The following is an 11,759-nucleotide window of genomic DNA, read 5'->3' as shown; positions in this document are numbered from 1 at the left end:
TCAGCACTGCCCCCCACCTCTCCTAGCTTGAAGAACTACTTGGATGGCTATGTCTGAGTGAACCACTAGGTGGAACTATACAGTTAAGCTACTTGCTCCAGCATCCTTCTAATGAATGAACAAGTATTGAACATTCTATTCTCCACAAATTATTATCTCAATCATCCTGGTCATGTACAAATACCTCTGGCCATCTGCAGACGTCTCAACCTTTATGTCTCCTTTATATTGCCTTTACTCACAGATTAAAGTCTAAGGGTAAATTTAATCTGACAATAACCCATAATTCACTTGGTTTGTTGTCACTGTTCCTCAGTCTTATTACAAAGATAGAGCCAATCTTTTGGTATTTAAGTTAAATTTCAAGTAAAAAGTACAATTTTAAAATTACCCATTTATTCCCAATAATATCTGCATTTTCAGTTTTCCTCCCTCCCTTCAGCTTTCTGCATTCTTTTAACAGAAAAACAGAGGTTTGTGGGGAAGTGTTTTTAAGTGATTTACTAATATCTCCATTTGGCAATAAGTTTCTCTTCCTGTGGAATGGCCACTTCAGCAAAAACAGATTTGAGTCATCAACTAGAACTTCTGATATCAAAGTCACAGGAGGAAAGAGAAATTGGCCAACCATGAATACCCATCAGTCAATGGTTTCCACTTCCTGGCCCAAAAACCAAGTAAATGATCGCTGACTAGCATTTGATGCTAGTAGGTTTTTCTCTCTCTATTGCCTTCTAGAATTGTAGCTAAGAGTCTCAGTCAAGAAGAATGAAAACTCAGTTCTGTGGATTCCAAAATAAAGATCCAGGAAGTCCTTTAGAAAGTCCTTTTGTCCTTTAGAAATGATGTTGGAAACTCTCAACCTTGATTCATTTCAGAAAACTCAGTTTTATGGTAGCCAGGCTCATATTTCTGTGTTCCCTTTTATCTAAAAACATAACAAGTACAAAAGAGAAAATAGTTGCCTGCTGTTTAGCTGGATAACAAAAGCTACCTATAAATACAAGTACACATATACTCATATTCTTGTAATGATGATGATGATGAGCATATTCTTATAATAATGATGATGATGATGATGCTTCTATAATACTTATTATTCATTTGATTATGAGACTGATCACACTATATGGCTCCACTGCAAAAACAAGTTATATGGTTTCTTCAACTTATAGAATCTTTCTATGTGACTAAAATATCATTTCAGCTCAATAAGTGTAAAATTCTTAACATCTGTCAGAAAAAAAATTGAGAAAAAGCTACCAGACAAAAATTGATATCACATTGAACCAGTGGATTAAAGTGATGCCTACAAATACAGCAAAACCCAAAAGTCTGAGTATATTTTTAAGCTTTCATCATTTTAGAAATCTATATGCTACAAACTTTCAAAAACATAATTCAAAAGCCTAATTACTAAAATTTCTTTAGCTATTATTTAATTTTTGAATTAAAAAAATAAATTTTAATTTTAACAAGATAGGTCTCCCTGTTATTATGTACTGTGTATCTATCAGTTTCTGGATGATACTTACTCAGAATGCTGTATCATAAGATAAAAGACCTTTAATTTTTCACCTCAGTCATTTAATTTATCTTCTCCATTAGACTTTAACTTGTGGAGTCACAAGAAAAAGTGACCCTACAAAAAACTATAACAGTCATCAAAACCTCATTCTTTGCATACTCTTACAGCTAGAATTACAAATGTAATCCTTTTAGTCACTGAGAAGCCGCTGATGGAAAGTTTTTTGATTTTTGTTTTTACAACCTTCAAAAATCAACTAGAGCAACAACAAATAACCTGGATAGTGGTAGTGTTAAATTTAATGAAAAACATCAATATTTTTAAATGTAAATAATTAATTTTTCAACTGATTTTTGTAAATTTGTAGCACTTATGCTTCTGAAATTGTTAAACCCTAAAACAGCACTGTTTTAGAACACCCTGTACCATTTTCTCCTTTAGAAAAGACACATTGAGTACAAAGATTTAGGTATCCATAATAAAGCTATATCTAAATATGTAAAGAGACTTACCTGTATCTTGAAATCAGAGTTGCTAGGAAGAACAATGAAAGCAGTCAGCTAAAAGCATTGAAGTAAAGCTGGTCACACAGGCTTTGACTGGCTTAACATCCCAATCAGTGTTATGAAATTATTCCTACCAATCTAAGAATCTAAAATTGTTATTCCTATCTAAGTAATCTAAGCAATAGACAGAGTGGCATAGGATACCAGGCTGACCTTACTTGAAACTATCATGATGACTTGTTTTACTTGGGGGACAGCAGAATTGGCAAAATTATATGTTCTGGTCGAAGTCAAGAAGTTACAGGATAAATAAATAAATATCTCAATACTCCACATGACCCAGCTCTGCTTTGGTTCAGATGACTCTGACCAGTTAAGTAGACAAACAATGGACTGGAGATATGAAAGTTTTTATTGGATGCCAGCACTATGGTGTATAACTGGTAACACAGGTTGATTGCTTGCTGTTCTTCATTCTTGAAGAATACAAAAAATAACATTGCTATGTTAAAGTCAAGTTGCAATGTGTCCAACTGTGGCTGATCAGACCAATATAAACTCAGAATACTCTACCTGGTACAGATAGACCATGTGAACATTTGAAGTGTATTCTCTAACATTGCACATCTCATGCTTCTTTTGAGTTACTGCAATTCTGCTTTGCTCATAGAGCACAGAAGCTTCTATTATGCTGGGCGGTCGGTCCTGTGCTAGTCTCCCATGTCATGCAATCAATTCTAAAGTTCTTAAGAGAGACCTTGAGAATGACCTTATATTGTTTTTTTCTGACCACCATGTGAGTACCTGCCCTGTGTGAGGTTTCCATAAACTTGTCTTTTTGGTACGTGTGCATTGCCATTCAATGGGGCCAACCCATCAGAGTTGTTCTCTCTGCAGTAGTTTCAATGCTGGTAGTTTATTTCAAGAAACTACCTGTTATCTTATCCAGGCAGGTGATCTTCAGAATCTTCCTGAAACAATTCAAATGGAAACAATTATGTTTCCTAGCATGGTGCTAGTATACTAGCATATTCTCAGCCGTACAATGACTCTATAGACCTTTCATTTGGTCTAATACTTCTTCTCTCCCATACTTTCCTTTAGAGCCTCCCAAACTCTGGCAATATATGTCAACCTCATTATCAATGTGAACATACCCAGAAAGTATACTGCCAAGGTAAGTGAACTTATCCATAGCTTTTGTTTTACCTTGGTTCTACATATGGATAATGTGATACTGGCAGATGGAACATCTATATTTTCTTGGTGTTAATTATTAGGCAAAATTAGCACAAGCAGCAGATAATCAATCTATTCTTTATTGCATCTCAGCTTTGGAGGTTGCATTGAGTAAACAATGCTCACAAACAAAAAATACTTCTAAGGAATGATATCAAATACTACCATGATTGAGTTCACTTAAGAAAATTAATGATGTTCACTTGAAGAAAGATTTTGAATGATTATATCAATACATAGCCAAAACATATAGTAGAAAAGTTGAATGCTGTTATATTTAATTAAAGGTAATGAAAAGGAAACCTGTAGAATGGAATTTTGAAAATAACCTCAGAATTTTTGATACCCTTAATTGATAACAGAAAGTAAAAGAAAAATATTAAAATGATATAGTCAAAATAGTGGAAAGAACAAAATAAACACTTCAACAACAATAAAAAATTATACAATAGAGCCTTGAGAAACAAAGAAACTAGAATAGAGAGAAAATCCTGGAAAAAGGAAGATGGAAAATTTTTAATCATCTAAATGGCCCCAAGACATCCAACACAGTGAAAGTAAAAGTTGGATTGAGTATAAAACATAAAGCTTGTGTACCTATAATAGAATAAATAATAAAACAGTTACATTAAGGGAAATTAATTAAAATCTAAGGCAGAAAGTCTGAATAAGTTCCACAGTTATTGGATCAAGCATTTCATAGTACTGTAAGCATCATTAGCAAAGCAATTTACCAATTTACTCTTTCATAATAGGAAATATTACTTTTTTTTGCCAAAAGATGAGAACACTAGTGACTCTTCCAAAAATTATCATTACATACCAAAAAATTTAACAGTTTCTATTGTTCAGAAAATCTATAAACACTTATTAAAACCCCACATATGTTGGTTAGAGACCAAAAAGTGTGTACTGACAAGTTCTAGCCCTAAAAAGAGCAATTTATTATATTTTGTTGATTATTAAACAAACTAGGCAAAAGTTTTATATTTTATATTACTCTTTATAATATTTATATCTCAAAGCCTTTGATTCAGTTTCACACTCATTGTTTAGTTACATACCACAAAATATATAAAATAGTTCCAAGCATAAATAAGAATGCCAGTTTTTAATGCCTATGTGGAAAATCAGATATCCTTGCTTTACCCTCGTCATATTGGGAAGGCTTCAATTTTATCCCCATTATAGATAATACTTGCTCTTAGTTTTAGATAGAAACTCCTTTTCAATTTTTTAAGTTCCATTTCTTCCTATGCCTTCTAGTGTTTTTAATAAGAATGGATATTGCATTTTGTGAAAACTTTTTCTGCATTTATTGATAAACTCATATGATTTTTGCTGCTTTGTTATTGATAGGGTTGATTAGACTCCCAATATTGAACAAGCTCTGATCTTAGTATAACTCTCACCTGGTCACAGTGTATGATCTTTGTGTTGTGATATATTGCTCTAGTATCCATGCTAGTTATTTTATTTAAAATTTTTTCAACAATATTCATCAAGAAAATCAGTCTATAGGTGTTTTTTATTTTGTCTGTTTATGCTCCTGAGTTAGATTACAAAATTATATTTGTGTCACAAGAAATTTGGTAGGACTCCTTTACCTATTTTTTTCTAATAGCATATAAAATGTATATTATATTTATAGCTACCTTTCTGTTTTAAGCCTAAGTTCATTTTCCTTAGTAGAATGCATTATATATATATATATATATTTTTTTTTTTTAAACAAAAGATGGAGTTAATTGTTCCTTAAATGTCTGATAGAAATCACTTGAAAATACATTTGATCCTATGGATCTTTCTGAGAGAGTATATTTACTGTTTGTTCATTTTCTTTTTCTAAGATAGAGCTATGTAAATATTTTGTTTCCTCTTTCATTAATCTAGATAATTTATATTTTTGTAAATATTCATCCATTTAACTTAGATTGTCATTTTGCTTTAATTTTATCTTCAGTGATTGTATTTTTACCCTTTTCATTTTTGAGCCTGGTAATTTTGTTTTTGTCTTTCTTTTTATTACTCAACCTTTCTATTAGTCCTTTTACCTCCTACTTTGCTGTTGGAAAAGATAGATTTCTATAGTCAATTGTGTGTGTGTATATATTCTTTCATCTTTAAACCGATTCAGATAAGAGTAAGGTTCAAGTGTTGCCCACTCCCTCCCCACATTTGTCTCTCTATTATTAAAATTCTTTTTTTGAGCAGAAATAATTATGAGATAATTTTTCCAATTCTTCCCCTCCTTTTCCCTTTTTCCTAGTGCATTCTTCATTCTAACCTTTCTAATCTATTTTTTTAGATCATACCAATGTAATAAAAATACATCCATCCCTTACGTCTCTATAGATTTTTTCTGCCTTAATATCTTAAAAGTTACATGTATCAATTTCTGTTATAGGAATGTAAGCAGTTTGACCTATTAAATGCCTTATGGCTTTTCTTTCATGTTTACCTTTTTCTTGCTTCCCTTGAGTCTTGTATTTAAATATCAATTTTTATTCATCTCTGATCTTTTGATCAGGAATGCTTGGAAGTCCTCTATTTCATGTAACCATTTTTCCCTCTGAAGGATAATTAATCGTACTTGAAAGGTTATTCTTGGTTGTAATCCTAGTTCCTTTGCCTTCTAAATATCACATTCTGAACCCTCCATTTCTTTTGTTGCTAGCTGCTAAATTGTGTATGATCCTGATTAGACTCAATGATATTTACATGATTTCTTTCTAGTTGCTTAAAGTATTTTCTCCTTGACCTCAGAGATTTTAAAGTTGACTATAATATTTTTGAGGGTTTTCATTTTAGGATCTCTTTCAGGAAGTGAATTGTTTCAATTTCTATTTTACTCTCTTAGCTCTATGATATTAGGCAGTTTAAAAAAAATTCTTGAAATGTGGTGACTATACTCTTTTTTTTGGATTATGGGTTTCAAATGGCCCAATAATTTTTCATTTATCTCTCATGGATCAATTTTCTAGGTTAGTTATTTTCTCGATAAAATATTACACATTTTTTCTATTTTTTGCATTTGTTTGATTTTGTTTTATTGTTTCTTGGTGTCTCATGATGGTATTAGCTTCCACTTGATCAAGTCTATTTTTTTTTCTTTTTAAAAAAAAGTATTTATTTAAGACTAAATATAAAATAAGAAAAAACAAAATAGAAAAAGAAAGAAAGACATAAAGGGAGTGGGGAAGAATATCATCATATGTCCAGCAGAATATCAGGAAGGATTCAAAAGATGAAACAATAAATTCCCACTACAAGAAAGCATACATAATAATAGAAGACATTCCTAATGTGAGTAGGTTTTCAGAACTACCAGCCTTCATCCCCCATCTAATCCATGTTGGTTCTTTCTCTGCACCTTGTTCATATAGCATATTTACTATTTTTACCTTTTTCTAAACGGTTTTGCTTTTCAAGGTTAGATCATACTCAACTGATGCCCCAATCTTTCTTTTAGACTATCCAATTACTTGTATCAGTCTCAGACATATAGTTTACCCTTCTACTTATAAAACATAAACAGTTTGTCCTTATTGATTCTCTTGAAATTAGTTTTTAATGTTGGCTCTTATATGTCAAATTTTCTGTTGGGTTCAAGTATGTTTGCAACAAAACCCTAAAAAATCTGATAGTTCATTGAATCTCCATTTTTTTCATTCAATATTATACTTAATTTTGTTGGATACAATATTTTCGGCTGCAATCCTAGTTTTTTTTTTTTTTTTTTGATATATAATATTCTAGGATCTGTGATCTTTTATTGTAACTGTTAATAAATTTTGTACAATTCTAATTGTAGCTACAGCATATTTGAATTTTTTTTGTTTTGGGGTTTGTAAAATTTTCTCTTTGATTTGAGGGTTTCAAAATTTAGCAATAAATGATTTTCTAATATGATTTTCCTCATAGGATCTCTGAATTGGTAACCTTTTTTCTATTACTTCTTTCCCCTCCTGTTTTATCCCTTCAGGACAATTTTCTTTGATTATTTTTTGTATTATTATGTCAAAGTTCTTTTTTTTTTTTTTTTTTGGTCACAGCTTTCAGATAGCCCAATTATTCTTATGTTTTCTCTTCTTGATCTACTCTCCAATCTATTGGGTTTTTTTAATAAGTTGTTTCACATTCTCTTCTCTTTTTTTATTCTTTTGTTATTTCTTTTTTATTATTATTTCATTGTTTTGTTATTTTTTGATCTCTTAGTTTCACTGATTTCCCCTTGCCCAATTTTGATTTTCAAAAAAAATAACTTTCTTCTTTAAGACTCTGGATCTCCTTTTCTAATTGATTGACTTTCTTTTCATAATGTTGTTTTTCTTGGATGATTTTTAGTTTTTAGTTTTTCTGTTTTGTTTTGTTTTTTAGTTTTTCATCAGTCTCTCTCATTTGAGTTTTAAATCTTTTTGAGTTCTATAAATTCTTTCTGGGCAGAGAGGCATTTAACATTATTCTTTTGGATATAAGAGGCTTTTTTTTTTTACTTTAATGTCCTTTTCTGAAGATGAACCCTGATTTTCCTTATTCCTATAGTAAGTTTCTAGGGTTGAGTTCTTTTTCCTTTGCATGCTCATTAAAAAAAAAAAAACTTATTAATTTAAACACCTCTAATCCTGTAGTGGGGGGATGGTACCTCTGGTTTCACTTTAATTTTCCTCTCTGCCCTGGAACCCCAAACCAAAAACTTTACCCTCTTGTAAGTGCCCACAGTCAGCAGCTTCCTTGCCCAACTGTTCTATATTCACCAGATATGCTGGCTGGCTTCTTCTGGCCCAAGGTCCAGTCTCAGGAGCAGAGCTGGGCCTGGCAGTCCTAATTAACCAAGGTTCCCTCAATCTTCCCCAATGACTCCCCCTGATTACTCACTCTACCCCCACCTCTGTACAGGATAAATACATCATTATTAGAGGGAAGGTACTCAAATTAAGAGGGGTTAAGGAAGGCTTCCTGTTGAAGATGGAATTTTAGTTGGAATTTTTAAAAAATCAGTAGTGCAGAGGAGGGGAAACATTTCAGGGCTAGGGGACAGCTGCAGAGAGTACCCAGGGTACTCTGTATTATTTTCTGGCTATTCTGATAATTCATGACCATCCCAAACAATTTGTAAATTCTATAATAGCAAAGACTCTATTATATATCTCCCTAGGTCTCTCAAATGTGACATGGTGCTCTACATGTAGAAGGTACTAAAAAAAGGTTAATGATGATGATGCCTTAATGTGGAAAATAGAGAAAAATAGCAACCCTATCATAAAATGACCTTCATAAGATTATAATTTTCTTATATAATTTCAGGGCTAGAATCATAGAAGTTCAGGGCTGCATCTATTTGTTAAGGTTAATGGAAAGTGCCTACATTCATTAGGAGAAAATAGACCAAAAATTATAGTCTGAAATGGTTAGCAAAATAATTCACACTTTGTCTTTTAACTCATGAGTTTAGTGCTTTTCTACGTACTACCTTATCTCTAAACAGCAATTTTAAACAGGAATGAGAAAATTCTATTTTTGAAGTCATTTGTACATGTTTATAGAAATATAGGAAATGTGCCCAAGATTTGATTAATTCAGAGATAGTGAAGAATGCATGGAAAAAGGTTATTTTCCATTTATAATTGCAATCAATGCTGTACAATTATCCTCAAACAACCATTTGTGATACATTTGCATATACAGTTATTTTATTGTCCCAAAGGATATATCCTTCTCCATTCATGTGCAACTACTGTTAAGGTTAATGGAAAATGCCTGCATTCATTAGGAGAAAAGAGACCAAAAATTATACTCTGCAATGGTTAGTCGAGAGGCTCTTATTTTGTCTTATGTGAATGTAATTCCATCTGTGGGCACCAGAGGTAGTTGTTTTCACAGAAAATATCCAAAGTAATTCTACATATTGATTCTCTTTTCTAATTACATGGATGTTATAATCTTATGAATTATTGATCTTAAAAATTATTTTCTCCTCTCTTTTTAGCTTTTCATTTAAAATTTTGTTGAATATAAAGTCAATATTAGTCAATTACTTTTCCTTTTCAATTTTTAATTAGGCTTGGATAAGTTCTTAGCTGCTTTGGCAAATATGATTATTCTAGTCTATAGTACATAGATAGTACAGTTGAGAAGCAAACATGGCATAGTTTGGAAAACCTAAGTTCAAATTCTAACTCTCTTATTTACTAGTTGTGCAATCCTAGACAAATCATTTAATCTCCCAGTGTCTCTAATTCTCTAAGACTATAAACTACAGAGACTTGAAAACAAACAAACAAACAAACAAAAATTTAAGGACTTCCCTACACCATTGAATCATAGGAAGCACAGAACCCCTAGGGTCTCATGTTTTTTGATTAATCTTAAGAGTCACTTTCAATTGGCCATTCCTAGGAGATAAAGAGCAGAAAGACAAGCAGTAGTTTAAGAGCTAGTCCCTTCCCACTATGAGAACAGATAGTCCCAAACCAATTAGGAGGACACAGGAGCATCCTAGAGAGATCTAGCCTTGAACTAAAAAGACTTGGAGTCATATCCAGACTTTGACAGAAATTTTGGACAAGTCATTTAACATTGTCCCAAGTGACATTGTCCCAAGCACTCTCTAAACTATAAGTTGCAATATCTAACATATATAAAACTGCTTGCCATCTAGGGGAGGGGGTGGAGGGAGGGAGGGGAAAAATCGGAACAGAAACGAATGCAAGGGATAATGTTGTAAAAAAATTACCCTGGCATGGATTCTGTCAATATAAAGTAATTATTAAATAAAAATTTAAAAAAAAACTATAAGTTGCAAATGTGGTTCATGATCTAATGGGGAAAATTTAAAGGCCCAAGTTTGTAACAATTCTGATTTTGAAAGTGCTACTATGAAACACATGAATATTTTGAGATAATACTTCTAGTTAGAAAGAAAAAATAACAGTGGGAGTAGTTATTATCTTAGTCTTGCACTAGGAGATTCTCCTATATCTATGCTGTGAGTCATGGTACATAAAGAAATTCCAAACCACTACAGGTTTTTGAGAATTAAGATTAGAATAGTCAGGTCCAGTCTTTAACCAAATAATGATATTAATAAAAGAATACATTTAGGTGAAGGATAGGATTGTTGATTCCGTCATTTTTTTTTTTTTATTTCAGTGTTCCAGCTGTATGAGAAAACATCCATAATAAAAAGTCTTATGCTTTTGTCACTTTAGTCCTTAACTTTTTACTTCTTCACTCTTAGTGGAGGCAGAGTCTGTCAGAGTAATTGTTTCAGCAGCGGCAGGCTGAAAATAAGAGAAGAAGGGCGAGAACATGTGGGAGAAAGGAAAGGAAGGGAAGGAAGAAGAGGAGGAGGAAAAGAAAAAGTGGGAGGAGGAGGAGGAAGAAGAAGAAAAAGAAGAAGAAAGGAGGGAGGAGGAGGAAAAGGAGGAAGAAAAGGAGAAAGAAGAGGAAGAGAAAAGAAAGAAAGAAAAAAGAAAGGAAGGAAAGAGAGAGATACAGAGACAGGAGTTAATTATATCAAATTTGATTATAGCAGCAAAAGAAATGTGTCCAGAGAAAATAAACTTGTTTAAGACTATTAGTCTTCCAGTTCAGTTAAAATTATATGCTTGTGTATTGACATCATAATTTGGCAATACCTATCTTTTACGGACATTTTCAAAGATGAAATAGATAAAATCTCATTACAGATCAGCTTTAGATGAACATTTGCAATTGATTTTGATGATAGGGCTCACTAATTTTGAATCCCCATTAAGTGAAATGTTAAACTCCCCAAAAGAATTCTATTCTTCTCATTAGTGGACCTGAATTTCATTAAAAATACAATTAATTATTATATTTTGCATTTCATCAAGAGACCCAATTAAATTAGACTATCCTAACAATATTTCAAAATGAAACAGAGAAGAGAGCAACAAGCATGGAAGAATGGGGGAAAGTATTAAAAATGTTATAAAAACAAGATTTTTTTTCTTCATCAATGTCAGTGGAGACCCACATTTGCATTCACAGTCTCCAGTGTGCTGAATGAAGAAGTAGATATCAACAGGGAAAATAAAGATAGGAAAAATGGTTAAACCAGATCTAGAATATACAGAAAAGATCTTCAATGAAGATGATGTAATATTAAGGACATTGAAAGATTGGTCTTTAAAATATTTGAAAGAGTAGAAAATACCAAATGTTTATAAATATCATGGACATAATTACACAAAAACATTGACCCACTGAAAAATTAATAGTTGCCAACTCATATGCTAATTATTCCACCTCTAAATCTTTATAGTACATGACAATCATAGTTGATCAAGGACATCCTTGATGTATGAGAAAGAAAGTTGTAGATTCCATAGCAGTGGTATCAAATTCAAATAGAAAAAGATGGTATATAAAGATCTCTGCCACCTGCAAACTGACTCAGAGAACCACATATTAACATTATCTATGTTCCATCATATTGTAAATTATTTTGTTAAGTATTT

The sequence above is a fragment of the Antechinus flavipes genome, chromosome 1 (genome assembly GCF_016432865.1).
Source record: "Antechinus flavipes isolate AdamAnt ecotype Samford, QLD, Australia chromosome 1, AdamAnt_v2, whole genome shotgun sequence".
In the NCBI taxonomy this organism is placed as follows: Eukaryota; Metazoa; Chordata; class Mammalia; order Dasyuromorphia; family Dasyuridae; genus Antechinus; species Antechinus flavipes.
Note: the sequence above shows the minus strand (reverse complement) of the source record.